Source organism: Carettochelys insculpta, chromosome 1, assembly GCF_033958435.1.
Source record: "Carettochelys insculpta isolate YL-2023 chromosome 1, ASM3395843v1, whole genome shotgun sequence".
Taxonomy (NCBI): Eukaryota; Metazoa; Chordata; order Testudines; family Carettochelyidae; genus Carettochelys; species Carettochelys insculpta.
Window position 1 is genome coordinate 302,066,582 of NC_134137.1, and position 26,262 is coordinate 302,092,843.

Below are 26,262 nucleotides of genomic sequence, written 5' to 3' on the forward strand. Positions count from 1 at the left end.
TGCCACCTGTGCCTTCCTGGCTGCTACCAGCTCCCAAGCCACCAGCTCCTGGTTCCCAGCCCCAGCCATGGCTTCCTGGCTGTTGGCTCCCAACATCCAGGCACCTGGTCCCCAGCCCCAGCTTCCTGGAACCACAGCTTCCTGCCCGGCCCCAGACATGGTTTCCCCGGGCCATGGCTTTGCACACAGCCTCCCCAACTATGAGCTCCCTGACCCCGACCACTGCTCCCTGGGCAAGGCTCCTCTGCTGCTGCTACTGGGATGCTGCTACTTAGCTGCTGCAGGCTACCCTTGTCACCAGCCCAGCTGCCCTGCCCAACTCCAGCTACCTGACTAGCTGCCATCCCACTCCCAGCCACCAGTGCTATCTGGTCCAGCAACATCTGTGGAATGTGACAGGTGAGAAAATTCCAGATTTCAGAGTTTAAACCTGTACACAAATAACAGGCAGTCCTGTGGTACCTTAGAGACTAACATACCTATTAGGGCATGAGATTTTGTTGGCAAAAGCCCACTTCCTCATATTTAAAAAGCTTTAAAGAGAGAATTGTCAGTGTCAAACAATTCACTCTCTTTCAAAAGAGACAATTATAATGATTTTTCCCTACTTAAAAAGAAAAGACAGAGAAAGCTGGACACCAACTATATATGGTACCAAATACCCATTCTTATAAAGAATGGACAGAGAATGCCCCTTAATGGCAAAACAAATGGGAAATAAAAAATACAAAAATAGAAACGGTCATAAAGTTTATAAAAGTTGGAGTACACTAAACAATATTTTATATGGCCTCCTTACAATGTAGTAATCTTTTTTAAAAAATGTTTGTTTTTAGTGATTTTCTTCCCAAAATATTTACATATGTTAATGAGTTAGATCTTACAGAACAGCATGCTGTGCATGGAGAAACGTAACTTGCATAACGTCACACACACAGCCTGTGGCAGAGAGAAGATTAGAACCAAAATCTCATAACTCCCCATTTTTCAAAGCTAAGCTATTTGTTGATATTTATCAAGTCACTATGTCTACGTAACAGTTTTATATTTCAGCTGTAGATTAGCTTGATTATAACAATAATTTTTTCTAATCATCTACTATTGATTAAAATATAACATGTAAAACATTTAATTATAATATCTTTTCTAAATCTGGAATACTATGATTTGAAGAAAACATTTAGGATGAATCATTTGAATATAAAGTGATCCAATAGGCAGTGTACCATTTAACTCAACTATTTCTCTTCAATTTTAACAAAGGAGCACTGTCACATTATCTGGTTTGTAATTAAAATTCTGTAACAAGCCATATGTCTAGTCTGTAAAGCTGTGCACTTTCAGCTCGATACAGGATTACTCTTCCCTTGTTTTCTAAACCATTATGTAGGGCCGCAGTGTTACCATTAACCAGAGTATGCTTCCAAACCAGAGACAGATGAATTTGAATGTCAGAAGAAGTGAATCCTGTATATTAGGACAGATCCTGTTTTTTATTATGACAGAACTCCTAGGCTGTGCCTACACAGGCACAAATCTTCAAAATAGCCATGCTAATGGCCATTTCAAAGACTACTAATCATGCGCTGAATATTCAATTCAGCGCCTCATGAGCATTAGGATGCTTCCAGCTGCAGCACTTCGAAAGCGCGCGGCTCAGCGCGGCTACATGGGGGCCCTTTTCAAAAGGACCCCACACCTTTGAAAAGGACCCCCGTGTAGCCACGCCGAGCTGCACGCTTTCGAAGCGCTGCAGCCAGAAGCGTCCTAATGCTTATGAGGCGCTGAATATTCAATTCAGTGCCTCATTAGTAATCTTCAAAATATGGCTATTTCGAAATTTGTGCCCGTGTAGACACAGCCCTACTGAAGAAGCCAATTGCTTTTTGAGGAGGGGAGTGGGGCATACTGGTAATGTTTCTGGTAGCACTCATAACTGGCTGGGAAAGCATGTATGGCTCTTGCCTGAAAAACAGATGCTGAAATAAACGAACTTATGAAAGGTAGGGGAAAAGTACAACACAAGTAGTGTTTGGTGTCATGAATGAACATATCTATTAAAAACACTTTTTCCTGATAAATAATATTAGATGTATAGATCTCCAGTTTCTCATCCACTTTTCTGTTATTGGTTGGGAAATTTTCCATCTCTGTCATGGTAAACTAGATCTCCAGGAACAAACAGGAGAAATTTGGTGTTAGTACCAATGTTAAATGTTTTGTTTGTTTTTCCCTGGCCAAACATGACACAATGTTTGGTTGGTTAGAGATAATAATGTAAAATAACGGAGAAAAAAATTGAGTTGGAGTTTCATGTTCAGACAAGTAAAACCTGTTTTTAAAAACGGGAAGATAACTTAATTAAACATTTTTTCTTATTTCCAAAATAAATGTACATGTTCAACAAAGGTGGTGCTTTTTTTTTAAACAGGCTAGTGTTGATGTACTATAATCAATTTTATAACATTTAAGATTTCTACAGAGCTTAATGTAATTCTTTACTACTGCTCGGAAAATAGACACAAGATTAAAAATCATATACCCTGTGCTTCTGACAACCCAATGGCCATCAGAGTGCACATATTCTATTTATTAGGGAGGTCCAGGGAGGATTTACAAACACTTAGTTTGATAAAAATATACAGTGACAGTTTGCCTGAGCAACGTTATGTAAATATTACTCTCTAGATAGAAAAATGACCTTAATCATAAAATAAAGCCAGTCTTGGTAACCTTCCCCTCCTCTATATTATATATTTAATAACAACTGACCTTAAAACCCAGCTATTATTTTAATATTTATATAAATATAAATCTATCTATATTCTTCTTCAGTTGGTAATATCTCCTCAGACTATTCTGGCTTTTAATGTTTAATCATTTTTATTTTTTAATTAATTTTCGGTCAGCATTCTCACATTAAACATTTATGACTCTTGCAATATCTGTTTCAATCCAGAGAATGGATTGTTAAAGAATTCTTTTGAAGTCCCTTCAAGCAGAGGGAAAACTGAATGTCTGACGGATGTGCTTAATAGAAGAAAAATGTTATGTGCAGATAATGTTCTTGGGTGATTCTGACAGAACAATGGGATATGATAGGCAGGGAGCCATTTTCATTTCTGTATACTTCCAACTCTGTAACCTTTTTGGTCCTTCAGTAGTTTTCTTTGGTAATGAGTCACATAGGTCTCCTATTTTCTTTGGTTAAGTCTACACTAGCAAGCTTTTTCGACACAACCAGAGTTTTGCAAACAAAACTTGCCACATGTCCACACACAAAATGTGCTTTGTCGATAGTCTGTTGACAAAATTTGGCATTTCCCCTGACAGCCTTCCGTCTCTCCCAGATGAGGAAGACGGCCTTTGTTGATGGATTCTGTTGACAAAAAAACTGTGTGGATGCTCTGAGGGACCTTCTGTCAAAAGATCCCTGACAATATTTCCAGGTAACCGGGCAGCCCTGCCTGCTGTGTGTTGTGGGGTGGCTTTTTTCCCTGGCGGAAGGCACATTCTGCACCCGGGAAAGCAGCAGGAGCATCTGGAGCTCCTTTTGAAAGGTAAGTCATGGGGTTGGGGGGGCCAGTTGAGGAGGGTTAAGCCTGGCGGTGGGTTGGGGCCATGGGAGTGGGACAGGGGCGTTAAGCCTGGGGTGGGTTAGGGCTGCAGGGGGGCTAGGGAATGGAGTTGAGTTGAAGCCACGCATGGGGGGGCGGTGTATATGAACCGGGGCAGGGGGTGTGCTGGAGCTGTGCTCAGGTGGTGAGCTGGGCCGGGGGCGAGGGCGGGTTAACCTGGGGCCAGGAGAGTTGACCTGGAGCCTCATGGGTGAGGAGATGAACCAGGGAGGGGGGTTGAGTTGGAGCTGCGCAAGGCGGGAGGGGGTGAGCTGGAGCTGTGCGCTGGTGGTGAGCCAGGCCGCAGGAGTTTGAACTGCGGCTGGGGCGGGGTGTTGAACTGGAGCCGCATGTGGGCGGTGGTGAACCAGAGCCAAAGCTGGATGCAGGGAGTGAGCTGAAGCCATGTGCAGGTGATGAGCGGGGCTGGGGAGGGGCTTGAACTGTGTCTGTGCAGGCTGGGGGTGCATTGAGCCAGGGCCACGGGGAGCAGGATTTTGAGTTGCACTTCACTCGCGTAACTTGAAATTGAACATTTTGAGGGTTTACTGTATTAGTGAGATCGACAGACAGACCAAGTTTAAACAAAATTAGTGTAGCAGATGTATCGTGAATATTTAAAGCTCAACAGTTTGGAGTAAGAGAGAGTTCCAAGTCTAAGATTTATGCCAATGGTGCAACAATGATTTACACCAGCTATGGCTGATAATATACTGTAACAACAGAAACAGTGCATATACGTTGTTCCACCCTTTTCATCAAATATAGTCAAGCATGGATCCACACCAAGAAGCAGATAAGTATTTATTTTATGTATTTATTTTATGTAGCTCTAAAATCCTAGATATTGCATATTATACAAGGATACCAGCACTTTGTGGGCTGTTGCCCTAAACTAAAAGCAGCTTAATACCGTGCTTTTAAAACTGTATAGTCCATGCAATCAGAAGATACAAATTCAAAACTGTGTGCCAGATGTTGTTACGCAAACTACTTCTTCGGATACAAGTTTTTCCCGAGGCTAGGAAAATGAGCTCCCTGAATAATTACAAGAAATATAAAACCAATTATTTCAAAAAGCTACACAACAGTAAAGTGCAATTGTTTGATAAACCATGTAATGGTGCTTCCTCACAATTTGAAGTGAAACAAAGAATCAGCTTCTCATTTAATCAGAAAGTAACTTATTTCATTCTGAGTCTGAAAGATCTTTGGGACAACCCGCCTGTTTGTGCATATGTGATGCCTGGCACATGCTGGACCTTGAAAAACAAACAACTAGACTTAATTCTCCCCAACTTTCATAGCATTTGGCAACAGGCCAAATCGTAGTTCTAAGGCTCTGCAGAGAAGAGAGGAACCACTTAAATTGTCAGTCTCCCTAACAACAGCTACATACTTGAAAGTTCAAACAGGCTTTTGAGTCTGTAGTATGTTCATCTTAAAAATCTCAAGCTACATGTATTTTTTTATTGAAAAAGTTTTATATGAAAACAGACACTTCCCCCATGATTTTAAGTGTTCACATCTTCATCATTTCCAATATTCAACCTAGGCACCATATGAGTCATCACTTATTGTGGAAATACTGGCTTTTACCAGACATATTTCCTTCCATACCCGACAGAAGGATTTACAAATACAGATTAAATCAAAGATTTGAAAATCATTTTTGTTCTGTTTGTTCACAGGGAACAATAAATAAATAAATAAAACCTTGATTTTAAACCAGTCACTTTATGTGGGAGATAGTTTCAAGACATTTCAAATATATTTTGATTAAAATATCTGTATTTCCTTTACAGTCATGCAAGGTTTCTCACAAATTCCATGAAATATTACAAACACACCCTGTGCAGCAATATTTAGAGAAGGTCTGGAAAGAAAATCAGGCTCTTTGATCTTCTGCTTGGAATAGTTTTCGTGTGTTGCCATGGTCTCACTGATGGTTGTTTTAAGACAGTCATCATGGGATATTTTTGAAAATGGAAGCAGATATTTGCAGCATTTAGAAGGCAGACAAACAAAATACAAGGCTCTTATCATATATTTCTTCTACAGCAGTGCTTAATCCTTCTATATTTCAAAAGATGTAATAAGAAGTAGCCATTATGGTCATGTCTAGACAAGAAAAGCCTCTGTAGACAGAAGTCACTGTCGAAAGAGATTTCCCAGCAAAATTTCTGTTGACAGAGTGCATCTACCCATAAAAGTAGATCGAATGAGCACTACATTCTGTCGACAAAGAGCAGCCAGATTGCCCTGCCCTTTCTCGACAGAACAGCTGACCAGAAGCTCTGCAAACAGGGCTGCACAGTGAACTGGAAGACCTGTCTGTCAATAAAAGAGCCCCCAAGCATGTACACAGCTGTTTTGTCAACAGAACACGGTCAAGAGAGGCATCATACCTGAATGGGAAGCAGTACAGCACTGCCTGCAGATATGCCAGGTTTTGTCAACAAACTGTTAACAAAGTACACTTGCTGTGCAGATGCTCTGCATTTTTTTCTGGCAAATGCCTGGTTTTGCTGGGCAAAAGCCACTTCTGTATATGTGACCTACGTGTTTGCACTGTATTCAGTGGTCTGCAATCCATGGCTCTTTAAGGGCTTCTTTGTGGCCCTCGACGCTATAATTGCAAAGTTTGAAAACAAACAAAAAAACCCCTCATAATTATTTTCAATAAACAGTGAATGCTTAAAAGCCCAAAAATGAACAACTCATATATAAACAGCAAACAATATGTGATCACAAAATGTATGATAACTCCCCTTAGTGCCCTTCAAAGAGACAAAAGGTTCAGGAGTGAAAGTCAGGAAGACAGTGGTACAAACAACCAGGTAAAGTGTGAGGAAATAGAATATGTAAAAAAGTTTGTGAACGTCCTGCAGTAAACTTGTATCACATTACAAATCATTGTGTGTGTACTGTTCTTAAAATAGGGGTTACAAAAGTATGGTTTGTTATTTATTAAGGGTCGTCTCGTAGTCACATGTAACTACGGCTTTTTAATTATTGAATTTTTTTTACAGAATTGAAAAAAATGGCTCTGCTTGCTATTTTGGTTGCCAATCCCTGATCTAAGTGCCTCTTAGTACTGGAGACTTTTTTGTTCCCCTCATGCTACTTCACATCTCTTTTATTTAGCTTACACAAATTTATTGAAAATCTTAAAATAAAGTATGCCTTCTGCATCCTTTTCATTTCCTTTACTTATGCTTACAAGCTTTCAAAAGTTAGATAATAACAAGCAAAGTCAAAATTTATATTTACCTGGATTAAGAGTGTCAAGGCTCTTGTTCTTTTGCAGAACATCTGTTACATACAATCAGTAAAGTATATTCATTCAAATATGGACCATGCCAATAATAATGTGACCTGTGTTGAGACTTTATTTACTCTCCTAACGTCACAAAATTGTACTGAGTGAAAAGGTACTCTTCAAAACTTCTAGTAAATTTTGAAAATTCATCAGTCTGGCACATATCCCCGTGTTACAGAACTAATACAGACAAATGGCTTCATCTTGCAAACCCCTATTGTCAGGATAGTTTTTATTACCTTAAGTAGTCACATTATTTTCAGCAGTGGCTTTAAATCCATTCAAATCAATGGGACTACTCATAACAGTACACCTTGGCTGTGTCTACACTACAAAAATAACTTTGAAGTTGCTTACTTAGAAGTACAACTTCGAAGCACGCAACTTCAAAGTTGAGCATCTACACACACCCTACTTCGAAGTTTAACTTTGAAGTAGGGCACTACTCCATTCCTGGGAATGGAGTAAGGACTTCAGAGTTGGGCTCCCTACTTCAAACTTAACTTCGAAAGAAGAGAAAATGTGTAGACTCTCTGCTGGCTACTTTGATGTAGTGTCTAACTTCAAAGTTAACTTTAAAGTTAGTTCCTACTGTAGACGCACCCCACGTAGAGTTAGCATTTTAGTACAGTGCAGCCAAACTATGAAATAATTATAATAATTATCTCTTTAGCGATACACAGTTTTGTTACAGCCATGTTGGCCCCAGGAAATTAGAAATCACTGTTTGTCACTAGAACCCACACATGGGTGAAAAAGAACTTGCAAAAATCATGGTCACTCAGTAATCACTGCATAGTTACACCTCCTGTTGAATCCACTAGCCAGGCCCACAAAACACTGGATGCTGTATCACCATAAGCTACAATCAATATAATGTGAAGGGACAATAATGTATTGGACTCACATATGACAACTTTTGGTATTAGATAGAAAATAAGTGCCAAGTGATACACAAGCCTCTCAGTCTGGACAACAGTCCCTGCCACCCTAGAATCTTCTATGAAGGGTGGTACATCTACTTAGACCACTACCTATCTGCCATTTGTGGGAGGATGTGTAGGGAAATATACTGCAACTGGGAGAAGGAATAGGCAGCTTCTATGCTCGCGAATGTGGTTAAGAGAGCTAATCCACAAGAGCAGTAGTTTTTAAATGTCATTCCCATTAGTTCTGCAGTATGTGAAGCCTGTGAATAGTACAGTGGCAAAACAGACAAACTCACATGGATCCATTTTGTCAGGGCTATCAGACATATGTTTCTGCAAGAGCAGGCAGTTTCTTTTACTAAGCTATTTCTTCTTTTCCTGGGACTAGCCTCCTGGTTCCACAATGGTACCTCCAGACTATGGGGAAAGGCACATTTTGCAAGTAATTTATATGAAAAAAACACATTTTTCCCCAGCCTACTTTTACCCTCTGATGATGCATGACTGAAATATAACCACATGTATCATTGATATTGCAACTATTAGACAATTGCAATAAGTCTTGTCCAAAGTATAATATATAAGGTGTTAATAGAAGAGTTATGATTTACTAAACAAGATTATCCTGTTTAAATCCACGTATCATTGTCGTATCTGAAGTTATAAATATTGGCTAAAGATTTGTATCTCAAATGTGTTTGTTCCTGAGGTAAAACCCACCAGATAAAATCTTCTATGAAGCCAGAAAACTAGAGATGATCTGGAAGGAAAATGTTCATGGCACATTAAGACACTTAAGTTTTCTTCTAGGGCCCTTTAAAAAAAATTATCCCACCCTGTAAGTCTTCCTATGGACACATTAGAATCACAGAAGATTAGGTTTGGAAGAGACCTTGGGAGATTCTCTAGTCCAACCCCCACCTCAAGGTAGGATCAACCCCAACTAAAACATCCCAGTCAGGCTTTTGTCAAGCCTAGCCTTAACAAAACAAACAAACAAAACCTAAAACATGGATATAGCCTATGACAGTCCTTATGAATCAACACGCTATATGAGGATATCGGATGTGCTTATGTGATCCTGGACTTCACCTTGCACCAGAAATCTTCCATAAACTGAGACTGTAAGCATTGTTTGAAAGAGAAGAGTGTTTCCACATGCGTGGAAAAAGGTATAAAAGACTCCTGAATAGCAGCATTTTGCCTCCTTCCTGTTCTGCTTCTTTGGACTTACAACTAAAAGGAACTATCTGAACTATGGACCAGTCTTTCCAATATTTTCCAATTTACCAGAGACTTTGCAAGACAGCAGTTTATTCCATTGCTGCTACAAACTTGATGTGAGGATTCTACAATGACTGGTATATGATCTTAACCATTTTAACACTTTTTCTTTCCTCTTAGGATAGGTTTACACAGCAAAGTTATTACGAAATAACTATACTAGCATCTACACAATGCAACTGATATTTTGAAATAATTTTGAAATAGCTGTTGGCTTATTTCAAAATAGGAAAACCACATTCTACAGGGAATAGTGCCTATTTTGAAATAGGTGCTAAGACAGGGAATAGTCTATTTCGAAACAAGCCATAGTGCATTCAATAGCTCTATTCTGAAATAGGCTCTGTGCATGCAGATGTTGTATTTCAAAATAGCTAAGTGTTATTCAGAAATGCATTTTGTGTGTAGCTGTGTTATTTCTAAATAAGCTATTTTGGAATAGTTCTTCTGGAACAGCTTATTTTGAAATAAGGCTGTTATGCAGACATACTGGTTGTGCCTATGCTATCAAGTTCTTTCAGAAAATCAGGCCCTTTTTCGAAAGAACATGTGGAGCATCTACAAACAAAATGTGCTTTCCAGATGAAATTTGAAAGAACACAGCTTCTTCATCTGGAAGCCCTCTTCCACTCCCAGATCAGGAGGAGCACCTTCTTTTGAAAGATTCATTCAAACGAAACGAAACAAAACGAAACAAAACAAAACACGCAGACACTTCAGGGACCCCTCTTTCAAAAGAGTGCCAGTTTTGTTGGGAAATCTCTTTTCTCATGGCACCAGATTTTTCAATCCGTGGCCCATTTTTTACAAAGAGTGCGTCCACACAACCCCTGCTCTATCAAAAGAGCGGATCAGTCTTTCAATCTGATTTTGTGTGTGTGGATGCAATCTTTTGAAAGGTTTTTTTGTTTTTGTTTTTGTTTTTTTTCAGATCTCTTCTGCAAGAACTTCTTTCAGGAGATAGCCACTCAGAGAAATAAACCGTCAGATTTCATTTAAAGGACTGTCAGAAGGGCGATCGCTGGATAAGATCAGAGCTACATACTGACCTGGTTTTATGGCTGATCTCTTGAGATCAGATGAACCCTTTGATTAAACTGGTTTTCAGTGACCACTTAACATAAAGTGTAATGTGTGAGTGGTGAAATAAGGTTTAGACAGACTACGCAGACAGAATCTATTTATTTTGCTTATTTTTAATCACTGTGGTTAGATAAACACTTGCTTTTGTTACTGGCACGGTATGTCTTATGACAGAAAAACTAGTTTGGGGTGAGTCTGCCCTATTTCTCAGCAGTTTGTCCAGAATCTTGTATTCTCAGATGTGACCCGCTGAGGCACTGTAACACAGCCCTAGATCTTAACTCCCCTTTTAAAATTTTGTTAATGGACTATCATTCCACTTTTGAAGAAAGCCTTTAGATCAGTGGTGTCCAAAAGAAATTTAAAGATCACCTCAGCCCCCTCCCAACAGCCCGCCCGCCCGCCTGCCAGGTGCTGCACCTGCCCAGAGTCAGGCACCCACCCCCTGCAAACTGCCAGTGATTCACCAGAGACCCCACCGCCGGTGTTCCTTCCCCCCCGCACTGCGTGAGCTTGCCCTGCCAGCAAATGCCCCCCTGCCGCAGAAGCTGCCCCCTGCCACCAGAGGCTCCCATGCCACACAAGATGCCCTGCTGCCACTGTCTCTGGAGGCCCCCCTGCCACGTGAGCTGCCCTGCAGCCAGAGGCCCCGGCACCATGCAAGCTGTTCCCCCCACCACCAGAGGGCCTCCCCTGCCAGCATGTGAGCTGCTTCACCACTGCCAGAGGCTCTAGTGACTGGAACTGCTGGCCTGTGAGCTGCCCCACAGCTGGAGCTGGCACTGCACCTGGGTTTGCGCTGCAGGAACTGCCTCCACCGCTGCCACCATGCACTTGTCCCATCAAATGGTGGGGCGCATGCGCAGAGCAGGTAGAGGGCGCTCTGCGTGCGCGGCTCTGATGAGCTGCTTTGCCACACTGCAGTGTCCAGTTTGCCACATGTGGCAAATAGAAAGCATATTGGACACCGTGGCTCTAGATAAATTATGTAAATTATAATTTGGCCTGCATGCAAGGCGGTGTCTAACTGCTCTGGCTCAGGCAGGCTAAGGCTACACTGGCAAGTTTTGCTGAGAAAACTGATGAAATGTCCACACACAAAATGCATAGTCAGCACTTCTGCCAACAGCCTCTCTCAGATGAGGAAGAGCACCTTTTGTCGACAGGTTCTGTTGACCAAAGAAGTGTGCGGATGCTCTGGGGGTCCTTCTCTCGACACACAGGGTGCCTATTTTGTTGAGAGCGTGGCTGGGCAGTCCAGTTGCTCTATCGATAGAGCAGGGCTCTCTTCCAATTGGCTTTTGCATGTGGCCACACTCTGTCGACAGTTGGAAATTTCTTACGACAGTGACGTCTGTTGACAGATTGCAGTCGTGTAACCATAGCCAGAGAGCTTTGGCAGGGATTATGCTTTAGTTCTAGTGCAGAACTCTTGAAAACACAGTATATTTTACACAGCTCTGCTCAGTATACACCACCCTTGAACACTTGCCCACTTCCAGAGGCCACTCCATAGCAGGATCCCATTTCCTCTCCACACCCTTTTGAGACAATTTGTTTTCCTAGGAGTGTATGGACAGGAAGTCTCTGCATCCCCTTGAGAGCAAGTACTGCAACTTGCCCTACTGCTAGTCCTTGTGCTCGTGTCCCTCCACTAGGTAAGCAAACAGGACAATCTTGTGTTTTTGTGAGGCAACAATAGTTTTAGATGCTGTAATACATATTTCTGCAGTAAAAATTTGGTAATTTTTTTAAGATGCCTGGAGTAGCTTCAGTGTGGTCTCTTGGGAAAAGAAAAATAGTGTTTCCCTTTTTCTTTTGATAAGGAGCTCTTCGTTAGAGTAAGGGTACGTCTACACAGCAGCCTTATTTCAAAATAAGCCATTCCAGAATAATTTAACTCTGCCACGAAGCCTCTACAAGCTCCATGCCAGTCCCAAGCCTGGATGAAGGAGGAGGGTTGGTCAGATGAGCATCGACACGCTGACCGTGAAACAACAATACAAATGAAATCTGATGCCAGTACGACTAAATGACATCGCCCAGATAAACAAGGTCCCCAACACCAATGAAGCGATCAGGGTTGGGTCAATAAGTTGGCTACTGAAAGAAAATTACAACTGACACATATGCGACCAATTGGAACACGGAATGTCTAACTACTGTGGGCAACTGGAAAATTAGAGCTGCTTCAAAAGGAGATGGAGAGATACCAATGCAATATACTTGGACTGGCAGAGATACGTTGGATGGCATTGGGAGATGTGCACTTGCAAAGTTATTTGGTCAGGAAACGAAACAAAGCATGAAACAGAAGTCAGATTCCTTCTTAGCAAAACAGCTAGAAGAGCATTATTAGGATACAAACCGGTGAGTGCAAGAAATGATGGTAGTGAGATTCAAAACAAAACTGTTCAACATCTCAGTCATTCAGGTGTATGCACCCACGTCGGACAGTACGGAGGAAGAGACTGGGCTAGTCTATAACGACTTGACAAAGACGGTGGAAGAGATACCGAAGAAAGATATATCAGAGAGGTAGCTGTATTAGTCTGTAGCTTTGAGAACAGCAACAAGTCCTGTGGCGCCTTATAGACTAACAGATATTTTGGAGCGTACACTTTCGTGGGCAAAGTACCACTTCATCAGATGCATGAGTTGGGGGGTGGTTTCAGAGGGGTATTTAAAGAGTGGGGTCCCAGTAAAAGGGAGGGCCAGAGCTGACAAGGTCTATTCAGCCAGGTGGAAATGGCCCATTGATGAATAGACCTTGTCAGCTCTGGCCGTCCCTTTTACTGGGACCCCACTCTTTAAATACCCCTCTGAAACCACATGCATCTGATGAAGTGGGTCTTTGCCCACGAAAGCTTATGCTCCAAAATATCTGTTAGTCTATAAGGTGCCACAGGACCTCTTGTTCTCAAAGAAAGATGTGTTTATCTTCGGAGGAGATTAGAATGAGAAGGTTGGGAGAGAGTCATGGGAAGGTTTGGATATGGAGAAAGAAACAAACAAGGTGAGAAACTACTAAAGCTTGCTACAGAGCACAAAATGGTGATCTGCAATGCGAGACTCCAAGAAAAGGACTGTAGGAAGTGGACATGGCGATCGAATGACGAGAAGTTCAAGAACATGACAGATATGATTTTGATACGAAGAAGGTGGGTAACATCAGTACAGCAGTACCGAACATCCCAAGGAGTGGATGTAGCCTCAGACCACAGTCTAGTGATTGCAAATATCAAGATAAAACTCAAAAGAAAGCCTAAGACACAGTTTAAGAAAAGAAGAGACGTGGTGAGGCTAAGTGAGGAAGAAACAGGGAATGCATACAGAGCAGTGCTCGAAGAGAAGATTAAGAATATCACCACAGAGAAAGACCTAGATCAGAGAGTCGCGGGGATAGTCACTGCGATAGAAGAGGCAATTGTGCAGACTGTTCCAGAAGAAGAGAAGATCAATAAGAAAGGGATTACCCAGGAGACACTGAAGTTGTTTCAAGAGAAGAGAGCACTGGAGATCAGAAGAGATGTTTCTGAGATGGCGGAACAGCAATATAGGGTGAAATGCAATGAAATATAGGGTGAAATGCAATGAGGTAAGGAGAGCAGCCAGAAAGGATGAGGAGAAATGGTTAAAGGAGCAATGTGAAGATGTAGAGAGGTATTATGGTGAATGTAAGACCAGGGAGGTGTATAAAACAGTTAGGACTATTAATAGGAAATGGCAACTGAAGCAGATGGCGATCAAAAATGAGAACAATGAAGTCCTCATGCACAGAGAGAAGATTGTGCAGTGATGGACAAGATATTGCACCGATCTATACAAAGCACAGTTGGACCTGAGTGTCTCAGAGAGACTGATTGGAGAACTGAAATAGATATCTCCATCAAGCATCAAGAGCGAGACCAATATTTCAAAGGAGGAAGTAGACAAAGCAGTGAAATGAGTAAAGAACAACAAGAGCCCTGGAAACGATAAGATCACGGGAGAGGTGATCAAATAGGGTGGAGAAAGCATGATTCAGGAAATACACCAACTATGTAATATAGCATGGAAAGAAGACAAGGCACCTAAGGAATGGACAAGATCTGTGTTAGCGACAATATATATGAAAGGAAGTACATTGGAGTGCAAGAACTATAGAACGATTGCCCTAACAAGTCATCTAGGCAAGGTGCTGATGATGATACTGATGGAGAGACTAAGATCGCAGACAAAAGAAGATATAGCAGACGAGCAAGCATGGTTCCGAAAAGATAGAAGTACCAGACAGCAGATATTGGCACTAAGACTGATAGCACAGAAAGTCTGACAAAAGAACAAGAACATCTACACATGTCAATTTTTTTCAAAAGGCATTTGATAGTATAGATCAGAAAGTGATTTGAGAGGTGCTGGGAGTCGTACAGAGGGGGTAGCAGACTGATATGGCTGTTGAAGGATATCAATGACAATACGGAGGCAGCAGTGATAACATTCCAGGAGTTGGGAAGCTGGTTTAAAACAAGTAGAGATACAAGGCAAGGAGATCCAATTTTGCCAAGTATCTTCATCATGCATATGGAGAGAGTGATGGACAAGATCAAGGAAGAGGTAGAAGAGATATCTGTGCATAGGAAAAGAATTAACAGCTTGAGGTTGGCAGATGATATAGTTATCATTGAGACAGATGAGGAGAAGCTTGCGAAAACAGTACAGGTGCTAAACGAAGAAGGCAAGCAGTATGGACCGATTATGAACATCAATAAAACAAAAACAATGGTATTTGGAGATAAGGAAATAGGAAGGAAGATCAGCGTAGATGGTATTGAACTAGAAAATGTAGAGAAGTTCACATATCTGGGGAGCAACATAATATATGACTTAGACTAAGAAGGAAATAGCCACTAGAATAGCGAAAGCAAGAGTGAGTTTGAAGGCTTTGGATAAAATCTAGAAAAGCAAAGAGATTAGCTGAGGAACGAAAGACAGGTTACTCACCGTAGTAACGGTGGTTCTTCGAGATGTGTCCCCGTGAGTGCTCCACAATAGGTGTCGGGCTCGCCCGGCGCCGCAGATCGGATCTTCCAAGCAGTTTCTGCCGGACCGTGCATGCGCTGGCGCGCGCCGCTCCCTTGTGCGCTCCTGGCCACGTGCGCGATCCGGTCCCCGCCAGTTCCTTGACCAACCGCCTCGGATGCTCCTGCAAAACACTAAACAGAGATCCGAAGCGGGGAGGATGGGCGGGTAGTGGAGCACCCACGGGGACACATCTCGAAGAACCACCGTTACTACGGTGAGTAACCTGTCTTTCTTCTTCGAGTGTCCCCATGGGCGCTCCACAATAGGTGACTACCCAGCAGTAACCCAAGATAGGAGGTGGGTAATCGGATTATGTGCAGCTTGTCCCCGAGAGCACCGCTGTCAAGAGACGGGTATCCTCTTGGAATACCCTGTGAAGGGCGTAATGTTTGGCGAAGGTGTCATAGGATGACCAGGTCGCCGCTCTGCAAATGTCTTTTAGCGCAATGCCCTTGAAAAAGGCTGTTGATGCCGCCACCGCCCTAGTGGAATGAGCCCTGGGAGTGGCCAGTAAAGGAGTCTTTTTGAGTTCGTAGCACATTTTTATGCAGGATACGATGTGCTTCGAGATTCTCTGCGAAGAGAGACCTTCTCCTTTCGATTTGGGAGCAAGAGAGACTAGGAGTCTATCCATTTTCCGGAAGGACTTGGTCCTGTCTATATAGAAGGCTAGCGCCCTCCTCACATCCAGGAGGTGTAGGCGCGTCTCTTTGTTAGAGTTATGAGGCTTTGGATAAAACAAGGGTAAAACAATAGGTTCGTTAATGTGAAACTCAGAAGAAACTTTGGGAACAAAGGCTGGATGCAGCCATATGGTTACCACCTCCTTGTAAAAAACAGTGCAGGGTGGTGTTGCCATGACTGCCACAAGCTCACTCACCCTGCGAGCTGACGTGATTGCGAGAAGAAAGGTCGTCTTTACCGTAAGGAGGCGGAGGGAAACCGTGGCCAAGGGCTCGAACGGTGGTCCCGTTAGCACATTAAGCACCAGGTCCAAGTTCCACGAAGGTGGAAGCGGTTTCTGAGGGGGGTATAGGTTTACCAACCCTTTGAGGAACCTGGTAACCATGGGATGGGCGAACACCGTGTGCCCTTCCTCTTCGTGTCTGAACGCCGAAATGGCGGCAAGGTGGACCTTTAACGAGGATAGTGAGAGTCCTCCTCTCTTGAGGTCCAGTAAATACTCTAATATCACAGGTATAGGCACCGAAAGGGGGGCTAGCCGTTTGGTAGAACACCATGCCGTGAAGCGAGTCCATTTCTGCTTGTAGGTCTTCCTGGTGGAAGTCCTCCTGCTACTTTCTAGGACTTGCTGCACTTCCTCCGTACATGTGCTCTCTAGGGAGCTGAGCCATGGATTAACCACGCTTATAGTCGCAGGCCTTGGGGGTGCGGATGCACTATGGACCCCTGGGCTTGTGTGAGCAGATCCGGCGCCACCAGAAGGGGCATCGGTGGACGGTCCGACATGCGCAGGAGTAGGGGGAAGCATTGCTGTCGATCCCACGTTGGGACTATCAGGATCATTCGGGCTCCTTCCCTCCTGGCTTTCTGCAAGACTTTGTGGATCAGCACTGTGGAAGGAAAAGCGTAAAGCAGGGGGCCCCTCCGCGAGATCGCGAACGCGTCCCCCAGGAACCCCCCGTCCCAGTCTTGCCCTGGAGCAGAATCGTGGGCACTTCTTGTTGTGTTGAGTGGCAAACAGGTCTATCTGGGGAAAACCCCATGCGTGGAAAATCGGTCGTAGCAGATCGGGACGGATCTGCCACTCGTGCGTGAGTGCAAAACGCCTGCTCAGCTGGTCTGCCTTCACATTGTGAGCACCTGGTAAGTACGAGGCTTTCAAGATTATATTGTTGGCAATGCACCAGTTCCATAACCGGACTGCTTCCGCACATAAGGCACGGGACCGAGCTCCTCCTTGCCGATTTATATAAAACATGGTGGAGGTATTGTCTGTACTGATCCTGACAACTTTGCCTTGTATATGGTCTCGAAAGTGTCTGCAGGCATTGAACACTGCTCTGAGCTCCAGTATATTTATGTGCAGTGACTGCTCCGTGGAGGCCCACAGCCCTTGAGTCATCACTTCGCCCATGTGTGCTCCCCACCCTATGAGGGAGGCATCTGTAGTAAGAAAAACCGATATTTGTGGTTGGTGGAAGGGTACCCCTGTTAGCAAGTTCTTGGGGTTTACCCACCATTGCAGGGATTTGCGCACCTCTGCTGTGGGCGACACCACCCTGCGAACGGTGTGTGCTGCCGGTTTGTATACGCTCGCCAGCCAGTGCTGCATGCTGCGCATGTGTAACCTGGCGTTCTGTACTACGAACGTCGCCGCTGCCATGTGGCCCAGCAGCTGTAAGCACGTCAGGACCGGCACCATAGGGCTGAAGGTGATGACCTGCACGAGGGAGCCGATGGCCCGAAAGCGAGTTTCTGGTAGATACACTCTCGCTGTAATAGAATTTATGCGTGCCCCTATGAACTCTATGTCCTGTGTGGGGACTATCTTTGATTTTGCCAGATTGATAACCAGGCCGAGCGAAGAGAACGTGCCTGCTGTGACGCGTATCATGTGTAGTACCTCCTCCTTCGAGGCCCCTTTGAGTAGGCAGTCGTCCAGATACGGGAATATAAATACCCCCGTCTGTGCAGGTAGGTTGACACCACTGCCAAGGTCTTGGTGAAGACTCTGGGGGCCGAGGAAAGGCCAAACGGTAGGACCTTGTATTGAAAATGTTCTTTGCCTACCATGAACCGGAGGAATTGCCGGTGAGCCGGATAGATAGTTATGTGAAAATACGCGTCTTGTAAATCGAGGGCTGCGAACCAATCTCCATCGTCCAGTGCCGTGAGGATGGAGGCGATTGTGATCATCCGAAAGCATTGCTTGCGCAGGTACCGGTTGAGGCCTCGAAGATCTAAGATGGGCCTCCAGCCTCCTGTCTTTTTCTCCATGAGGAAGTACCTCGAGTAGAACCCTTTTCCTTGCAGTTGCTCCGGCACTCTTTCCACTGCCCCTATGAGCATGAGATGGTCTACCTCCTGCTTGAGCCTTGCTACGTGGGAGGCCTCCTGGAGGTGGGGCCTGGGTGGAGGTCGTGGCGGTGGGAGCGACTGGAAGGGGATGGCGTACCCTGTGGCTGTGATCTCCAGCACCCATTTGTCTGTGGTGATCCTTTGCCACTGGTCGTAGAATGGTCGGAGGCGATGGTGGAACAGCCGCTTCGGATGACCTTGTGCGATGGTAGTGATGGCGCAGCCCTGGATCTGTGTGTCAAACTTGTGGCCTTTGGCCCTGCCCCGAGGACGCACGGCTCTGTTGTGAACGTCGCCTGGGAGTTCTGTACTGCTGGTGCTGTTGATGTCGCCCTTGCTCGTAACCCCTGTGGTACTGGGGACGCTGTTGCTGGTACTGGTACCGTCTTTGTTGAGGGTAGTACTTTTTCTTTCTGTATGGAGGGGTGTAAATCCCCAGGGTCCTAAGTGTGGCTCTTGAATCTTTACTGGAATGAAGGACCGAGTCAGTTGATTCAGCAAACAGCTTCTGCGAGTCGAAGGGAAGATCGACTATCTTTGCCTGCAGATCCCTCGGTATACCCGAAGTCTGGAGCCAGGACTCCCTTCGCATCACCACTGCCGTAGCTGTGGAACGTGCTGCTGTGTCCGCAACATCCAGGGCGATCTGAACTCCCGTCCTCGAGGCCGCATAGCCTTCCTGCACGATGGCTTTGAGCACCGGTTTCTTGTCCTCTGGAAGCGAGTCCATGAGGGAGGTTAACCTAGTGTAGTTGTCGAAATTATGGTTCGCTAAATGCGCTGCGTAATTTGCCATTCGCAACAGTAGAGTGGAGGAGGAGTAGACCTTTCTGCCGAACAGCTCTAGCTTCTTGGCATCTTTGTCTGTTCTCCCTGTCTTGAATTGAGATGTCTTTGATCTTTGTTGCGACGACTCCACCACCAAGGAATTTGGTTGTGGGTGGCTGAACAGGAACTCCATGCCCTTCGCCGGCACGAAGTATTTCTTATCCGCTCTCTCGTGGACAGGCGGAATAGTCGCAGGGGTCTGCCATATCATAGTGGCGGACTCCAAGATTGCTTCATCAAGCGGTATTGCTATTTTGGAGGAGGCTGGAGGTCTCAGATTTTTGAGGAGCTTATGGTGTTTCTCTTGCACCTCTGCTGTCTGGATGCCTTGCATGAAGGCCACTCTCTTAAACAGCTCTTGAAACTGTTTGAGATTGTCCGGAGGATGGACGTCCCCCGGGGCCGTAGCCTCGTCCGGGGAGGAGAGCGAGGAACCACTAGGGTACGCCTCTCTGGACCCTTCCGGTTCCTGTTGGTGATGGTACATCCTCTCACTGGAAGCTTGCAAGGAAAATCTCGGGGTTGCATAACCAGTTCCCCCTGAGATACTTGAGTCTCTGTCCCCGTTCGCGATTGCCCTCGGGGATACGGGACCGTCTGTGGGGATCTTTCCCTGGTAGATTGCCGGTGGTGTCTATGCCCCGTGTGATAGGGGCGACCATGGCAGTATAGACACTGTTCTTGGGAAGGTGACCTAGACCACTCCCTTGGTGCATACCCTCTGCGTCTGGGGGAGCGAGATCGTCGAGAGATCTGGGACACTGGAGAGAGCGATTTGTGATAGTATGCCAGCGGCTCAAACCCCAGGAAGGGTGAAGGTGGTCCCAGCCAGGGCGAGGCTGGTTGTAAAAATGGAGACGGGGGCTCCGGGTAGGCTAGGGGGGACCCCTGCCTTCTGATTGGAGTCTGCAGCATAAGTGGAGGGCTGAGAGAAAGCATCTCTGCAGCCCGGTCTGGAGAGGGGCTGCGGTGCCTCATTTTGTGTGCAGCCTTCCCCCTCCCTTGAGGAGGTAACTCCGCCCCCTGACGTGTAGGGGATCTCGGCCCCGGCCGCGCCGTGCTCAGCATGCTCATGGGCGGTGCCGCAAGGGCGGTGTCCTCCGGTGCCTGCAGGCTGCGTGCCTGCGCGCTCTGCACCACCAGTTCCCCGGGGGTCGGTGCCGCTGCTTGCGGTGCCGCCGGTGCCGGCGCTTGTTTAGCCGCCGCCCTGCCTGCGGTGCGGGGCGGCTGTTTGATTATCGGAGGCTGAGCCGCCTCCACATGGCTCTCCATGCCGCCGCCAATCAGCTGTTGCTGCGGCTGGGGGCTGCGCGCTCCTCCCGTCCCGCTCGCTATTGCTGCTGGCAGGGATCGGGCTGGGGAGGCTTTCCTCCGTTTTTGCGCTGATGGGGTGAGGGAGGTGGCTTTCCTTTTATGGGCCCCGGAGGGTCCCTCCTGCTGCGGCCGCTCCAGCACGTCTGGCTGGAGGGCCTTGTCGAAGAGCAGCATTTTAAGCCGCATCTCCCTGTCCTTCCTTGCTCTGGGTGTTAATTTTGCACAGAAGGAGCATTTCTGCGTGACATGGGACTCCCCCAGGCACCTTATGCAGAGACTGTGCCCATCAGACGCTGGCATTGCCTCTCGGCAGGACTCACGTTTCTTAAATCCTGAAGAGGACATTGTTGGTGAGTCTTTCAGTTGTTAATGGGTACTTAGCACCTTCTCTGTGCTGTTTTTCCCCTTCTCTGATGGCCTGCCACGGCAGGAGGGCTAATGGCCCTAGGCTCCTGGCCTCCGGTGTTCCGCTTGTTACTAGGACTGGACTGAATGCTGTCCTGCTTGTTGGTTTTTTTTTTTTTTTTTTTTTTTTTTTGAAAATAACAACTGGCTAACTTAACAGTAGCCTAAGAACTTGAAAACTTTAAAGAAAAAACAGTTAAAACCATTGAATACGCTAACTTGGCCGTAGCCTAGTCGGATTCCGTCTGCAGCCGACGGCGGTTAAGAGGAACTGGCGGGGACTGGATCACGCACGTGGCCAGGAGCGCGCAAGGGAGCGGCGCGTGCCGGCGCATGCGCGGTCCGGCAGAAACTGCTTGGAAGATCCGATCTGTGGCGCCGGGCGAGCCCAACACCTATTGTGGAGCACCCACGGGGACACTCGAAGAAGAAGCTGAGCTTCTTGAAAACATGTGTATTCAGCAGCATGTTGTATGGATGTGAGACATGGGTGATAATGAAAGATTCAAAAAGAAGATTATTAGCATTCGAAAGGAATTGTTATAGAAAGATTCTGAGAATAGAATGAATGCAGAAGGTCACCAATGAGGAATTATATAGAAAGATACAGCCGAAAGAGAACCTGCAGCAGAAGGTTTATAAAAACGGAAGCTACAATTATTTGGGCATATTGCAGAATGAACAATGAATGAAAAATCAAGACCCTGGTATTCGACATAATGGACGGTTCAAATAGTAGATTGGGGCAGAGCTAGTCTACAGAAACTAAGCCACATGGCACTGGACAGGGAAAGATGGAAAGGAATAGTGAGAGAGGCATCAGACACCAATGGGCGCTGAGCCTATGATTATTGATGATGTGAATAATTTATTTCAAAATAATGCTGGTACATACAAAATACATTTCAAAATACCACTTAGCTATTTCAAAATGCAGTGTCTACAAACATGGAGCCTATTTTAAGACAGATCCATTGGATACACTATGGCTTACTTCAAAAAAGGCTCTATTCTCTATTTAAACAGTCCCTATTTCAAAATCAGTGCTTTTTCTCGTAGAATGAGGCTTACCAATTTTGAAATAAGCCAATCGCTATTTTGAAATAAAAGTTGCTTTGTGTAGACAATAGCATACTTACTTCAAAATAATTTTGCTGTTACATCTTTCAGGATGCAAGAAATTAAACTAGAAATTCTAATATGTAATCTAACTTCATTTTGAGAATAAAAAAAAAATAGCTGCAAGAGAACAACATTTCCTGTTGCTATGCACCATCATAACTTTATGTTCAACCTACAATATATCTCATGCTTGGTCTTATGATGGCAGGGTAGCATTAGTTTCTTAAGGCTTTAAGGCCTGTTCTGGAAAAAGTAGTACACCTGCAGAAAGGTCAAGACATTTCTCCTTCTTTGCAGTAGCAATCGGAAACTAACGTTTGGGGAAGACAACTTGATACCAGGGTTTGTAAACTTCATCTGATGCCTACTAGCCTGATGGCCGAAACTAATTACTATAGTAGAAATTACTGGCAACATTTATTTCTATTTAGTATATATCTAAACATATAGATAAATATTCTAATATTTTCTTTTCCTTTCTGGCTTCCCTTCCCTTTATTATTCTATTATTTCCTGGAAGCAGAACCTCATAATATTATGATGGAACTTATACTGATGCATCACAGATTCTTTTTAAAATTGCTGCATAATCATATTCAGTAAATCAGAGCTTTCATTACAAAAATAAACAGTGGTTGTAAATGGAGGAATTGATATATCCTGAGTCTGAAGAAAGCCTGAAACAAGAGCACAGAGAGATGTAAACTACCCCATTCATCTCATTTTAACATAGTGCTAACGTTCAAGTTTGATGACAATTTAAGTATTAGCATTAACTACTTCACAGCAGATCCAATTAGAATTTGTTATTTTTAAACGTGGAAGTCACTAAGATAAAGCACATGAAGACACCTATTATAGTTCTTGTCACAAATTCCTGGCATGAAAAATATAAGAATTCGACTCCTTTCTCAGTTTCACAGAAAGCATATATGTTTCATAAGGCTATGTCTAGACTAGAGAGTTTTGTTGACAAAACAGCCATTTTGTCAACAAAACACGGGAAGTGTCAAGATTCTCAAGTGCGTTTTTTCAACTCTCAGTCGACAGAATGCAGCTCTTTTGACAAAATCCATGCCCTGCCTCCCACGAGGAAGAACTCTCTCAACAGATCTCTGTCGACAAAACGCGGGTCTCCGTGTTCCAGAGGGGCCTTCTGTCAACAAAAAATGCCTCCAGGGAACTGAGCAGGTGCCCTCAGGAACACTCTGTCTACACCAAGCAGCAATCTATAGTCCCTCACTCTGGCCTTTTTTAAAGGTGCAGAGAGCCTCGGAAACCCTGTGGCAGGAAGCTGAGAGCATGGAAGCAGCAGGGCTACAGTCCCCTATGCCCTCACAGACACACCATAGCCAACAGCACTGCACATGGCTGAGTGGTAGGCATCCCATGACCCCCTTGGGCCCTCAAGGGACCAGCCAGTGAGGTCCCAGGAGCCATCCCAGGGCTCAAAGAGGCAGGTCCCCTCATGGAGCAGAGATGAGGTCCAGGCCCTGTTGGACCTGTGGGGGGCAAGGAGACCCTGCAAGATCCAAAGGTGCAGTGCCGCAATGCCCCCATATATACTCCAATGGCCACTGCCCTGGCCAAAGAGAGCCACCCCTGCACAACGATGGAACAGGTCCGGGCAAAGGTAAAGGAGATTTGCCAAGGCTATGTCAGGGGCTGGGATGCTGCCCGATGCTCCGGGGCAGGACCTGCTACCTGCTCCTATTATCGGGAGCCGCATGACATCTTGGAGTGGGGGGACCATCCTTGCTGTGCTGCAGTGTGGACATGGTGCTCGAGCCCCTCTACTGTAGCCGGAGCACCATCAGCAGGAGGAGAAGCCCCAACCCACACTGGAGCCAGACACGGTATCAGAGGACAGCAGCAGCCTATTCACTGTGCTGGAGTCACCAGCCAGGCCATCTCCCAGGGTTCATCAGAGCTGGGTGAAGATTCCTCTTGTAAATACCTCACAAGTCACACACCCCAGCATGTGGGAGCTGGGTGCAGATGGGTCACGCTGGGAGTGCTGCACGGCCAGCTTGGGCGGGATCTTATGTTGTGGTCCCAGCATATGGAACCATGTGCAAGGTAGTAAGCCACCTTAACCCAAGAGACAGCCCCTGGGCACAGATGCCAGCCTGCTGCCAACCTCACAGGAGGCTGAATGAGACCCAGGCCCTGGAAGAGGGGTTGGGGTGGTAACTGCCAGCAACTGTAATGGCTGGAAGTGGGCTGGCCACAAGGGCGCTGGCCTGACCCCCAACACACGGCTGAGTGCAGCACCCTGCACTTGGGTATGCCCACTGCCAAGATGCAGCACACGCTTCTGCAGACAGCACTGCAAACTACAGCTGTGTGAGGGGGCGCCAGGGAGGGCCAGGGTGCTTCTGGCTCACCCGCCACGCCAACACATCCTTTGCCAACTAGACTGTCAGAATGGGGGGACAATGTGGGCAAGCCAGTCTAGGAGGCACTGTGGCACACCCGTATGCCAGGGCCCCTTCTGCAGGCCACACATGGCTTTATTTGTGGGACATTCCCATACCCTGGCCTGGGGGTTTTGGTTGCTGCTCACAGTGGGGGGCAGGGTCCTAGGGGCTGCATTGCATAAATGACTCTTTGTCTCTCCTCCTTGTCTTCCTTACAGCTGGGCCAAGACCGTTCAGGGCCGGGCCATCTCCACCTCACCACCAGTGTGAGCCAGCCCCACCCAAGTATCCGGGCGAGCCTGCAGCTGGAGGGGCCGTCGGTGCATGCAGGAAGACCTCCACTGGACGCATGTCTGTGAACTGGCCATGGTGGTCAACCAGGGCCTGCAGCACCATTGAGAAGTATCCCTTCCAGTTAATATACTCAGCCACTCTACGCACTGGGGCACAGATCCGGATGTGTCTCCTACTGATAGCGCCAATGCAGTTAGGGAACCCCAGGATGCCAAATCCGGCCACGAGTGCATCCACATCTCCCATACGGATGACCCTCCACAGCAGGATGGTGTTGATGGCTGTCATGACCTGGAGAGGGAGGAGACCAAACACATGAGGGACTGAGAGACGTAGTCCCTGCAACCCAGCGGGGAGTCCCTGTCCCCCTTCTATCACCACCTGAGCTCTCTGGGAGTCCTCCCTCTAAGGCCTCCCCGCCCAGCAGCAGGGCTGTGTGAGGGTGGAACGGCACAGTGCCCCGGGGATGGGGCTTCCCCCCACAACCCAATGCCACCCCTTGAAATCCCGACCCCCATTTCGCAAGCATCCCTGTTGGGTGGGACATATCCCCCTCCCCAAGGAGAGATTGCAGCCTCAGAGTGCCTTACCTCCATGAGAAGGGCGTTGACAGTGGACTTCCCCACACCAAGCAGGTTGCCCAGTGACTAACAGCTGTTGGGGGTGGTGAGCTTCCAGAGGGTTACTGCGACTTGCTTCTCCCTGGGAATGGTGGGCCACAGCCACGTGTCCTGTCTCTGGAGAGCGGGGGTCAGCCAGGGACAGAGCTCCAGGAAGGTGGCCTTCCACATGCAAAAGTTCTGGAACCACTGTTGGTCATCCCACTGCCTCATGACGAGCCAGTCCTACCCATTGGAACCGGTGTGGTGCTTCCGGATCCACCTGTGCACCCAGGGATGTGGGTGCAGGTGTGACTGTCCAGCAGCAACAGCAGGGTCCTTGAAGGCGGTATCAAGCTTGCCCTCCATGAGGAAGAGGATGGCTGTCAGGAGGTGCAGCAGATGCTGAAGCACCCATTTGTGGGGCCAATACAAGCCCAGGAGCTGCTCTGGCACCATGGCTCACTGGGAAGAGGTGCCTCCCCCAGAAAGAGTCAAAGCCCTGCTCTAGCAGCCGTGCTCTCCCTCTTGGAGGTAGGCACACTTCAACATGGGCTGGGAGCAGGTGTCTAGGGGATTTCCGTTAAGGGTGTACCTTGCCAGGGCTCCCTGAAGGAAATGCTGACCTGCGACCCTGTCTGCTGTGGCTCCGGGTGGCCATTTTGTTGAGATAGCAGCCAGGCTGTCCAACCATTCTCTATCAACAGAACAGATAGAAAGAGCCATCTGCTCTGCAGTCTGGACATGATCTGTCGACAGAAGTTTTGTTGGAAGATATCTTTCAACAAACACTTCTGTCAACAAATCGCTCTGATTTAGACATACCCTAAGAGAGTTGTACACCAAAGCTTTCCAGCTGCCTCACTGAAATACAAAATCCTACAGTAATTTGTCTACTGACGTATATAATCTTTTTGATGTGTCACAAAAAGTCTCACA

At 46.2% G+C, this 26,262-nt stretch overlaps 1 protein-coding gene across 2 annotated transcripts in view; it reads right to left on the reverse strand.

The window, feature by feature from the left end:
- The window catches only part of METTL25 (methyltransferase like 25), a 131,143-nt gene that overhangs the window by 65,480 nt on the left and 39,401 nt on the right, over window positions 1-26,262 (reverse strand). The gene's annotated exons all lie outside the window — the stretch shown is intronic.